We start from the raw sequence: 2,315 nt of genomic DNA, 5'->3' as shown, positions 1-2,315 counted from the left end.
GGCAATCATATTTCCAAGGTTTTCCTGTTCCATCTTTCCCAACAGTTGCCCTTCTGTAGACAGGAGGAGACACGAACCTGTGGACTGGTGAGCATCATCTGCCACTCCAAGCAATGTCATTTCCATTAAGGATGCTCCCTAGTTTTGAAGGGTGTACCTGTGCTGCAGCTCCCTGCTCTGGTGTCAGTTTGCTGCCTGCCCACACTGCTTCAGGGCAAAGATTCTTCTGTGACCCCATTTAGGAGGACACAGCTGGTTTACTCTGAGGTGAAACCCAGGAGTAGTTCAGGTGATATCTCCCTCCATGGACTGTGTCCTATGGACAGTATCACTCCAGAGATACTCTCTACACACCTCCAACATGAGCTCAGCAGGATTTACACCCCAAATCTGTCAGCCACCCCCACACCACACTGTAGCCCATGTAACAAAGCTTCCTCAGCCATGTGGTATAAAGTCCCTGTCCTGGAAAGCTATTTCATTGTTAGTTACAGGGGAAAAAAAAAAATCACAGGAAGAGCAGTGTGCAGGGTCTCGATCACTATCACATGGATGAAGGTGAAATCTCCAGCACAAGTCCAATCCATCCAGATGCCCAGTTTTAGCACATTCCTCATTGGACTTTCAGCCTGGGATCACCAGTTTCTGAGCCCAGGCTTTCTTTGTAGGTAGACCAGTAAGGATACAGCCAAATCCTGCAAAATACTTCCCCTCACCAGCCAGCAGTATCATTACCTCCAAGTTCCCTATTACAAAAAGTGGGGGGTTTTAAGGAAAAGTCAATTTGTCTCTGCAGCCTGGGCTCTCTGACAGGCCTATTTTTGAAGCTCCTCAGGAGCTATAGGAATTGCACTCCAGCACTCCCCTTGGATCGATGGTCTGGGCACAGCCCCATGAGTGTCTGGGTACACTTGGCACATCATTTAACAAGCCCAACTGGAAACCACACTGATCCTCTCCTGAGAAGTGGGACAAACCCAGCAGTTCTGATGTCCTTCAGACTCCACCTCAAGCTGAAAATTTTCTGTTATGAGTTGCCGACCTTCAGCTCTAGCAGCCTGTGTCCCAGGGATTTGGCATTTACCAGCAGCTTTCTAACAAATCCTCCGTCCCCCTAAGTGCCAGGAAGGGGGCTGTCATTCACCCCACTGCTGCAAAAGGGCTTTGTCACTCTCCTTGTCACAGGACAGTGTCCCAGAGCCAGTGAAGAGGTGGTTTGCAGATCTGGGAGGCACCCTCTGCTTCCCTTCTCATTGGCCTTTTTGCTTTTGGTGATTTGTTCAGCTGAAATTCCCCACCAGCCTCAGTGACAGCATGATTTCTGTCCAGCAACTGTTGCCTGAGTGTGCAGGACATTCTGAGCCACAAGGCTGGGGCAGCACCACGTCCCACCAGCCCACAGCTGTCCTTCATCCAGCGTTGTCCAGCTTGGGCTGCTGCAGCCAGGGAATTCAGTTGTTGTGCTGCAGCTGTCCGCAGCTGTGGCCCAGGAAGCTGCCTGATGGGGAGAGGGTGCATCTCCTCTCAGAAAGCACCTGCAAAGCAGAAAATTCCAAATAGCCTCCTATTGTTTTCCCAAGCTCTCTCCTCTTCCAGTGACTGTCAAAGCAGCTGTGTGCAGGATTGTGAACCACAGAGGTGGTACCATCAGTCTGACCCCCACAGCACAAAAAGCCCTCCTCACATTTTCATTTCAGTGTCTCACAGCTGCAAAAACACTGAATCATGGGATGCTTTGGGTTGGAAGGGAACTTTAAGCTCGTCTCATTCCAACCCCCTGCCATGGGCAGGGACACCTTCCACTAAGCCAGGTTGTTCCAAGCCCTGTCCGACCTGGCCTTGAACACTTTGTTGATATGTCCAGACTTCCCTTGGTGATTTTACAGGATCTAGGAAAGGGCTCTTGCTGTGTGACCATGCTTTGCTGCTCTGGCTCCTCCACCCCAGAGAAGTTTGCATCCAGCTGGGCTCCTGCCCTGGGAGCTGGTGTGTGGTGGGGCTGGATGCTGCAGGGTTTGCTCCGAGCTTGGTTCCCAGCTCTCCTAACTCACCAGGCAGTCCTAGAAAATCAGCTGCTTTATAGGCCCTTTGTTTCCCTCTTCCTGTAAAGGAATAAAAGTACTTAAAGTATATATGTTGATGTATATTAAGGTCTCTTGAAGAGACTCAGAGGGTCAAAAAAAGATACTGGCCAGGATATGTGGTGTCTTGCTCAGACTCTGCTTGGGATGATGCCATGAAGATTTTTTGCCTTTTCTTTTATACCCCTGTTATACCTTTTTACAACTTCTGTATTCTCAGTGCTTTTTGCCTAC

Source organism: Corvus kubaryi, unplaced genomic scaffold (genome assembly GCF_017639235.1).
Source record: "Corvus kubaryi isolate FWS band 111438036 unplaced genomic scaffold, C.kubaryi_AGA036_p1.0 134, whole genome shotgun sequence".
NCBI lineage: Eukaryota > Metazoa > Chordata > Aves > Passeriformes > Corvidae > Corvus > Corvus kubaryi.
This window is presented reverse-complemented; position numbering follows the sequence as displayed.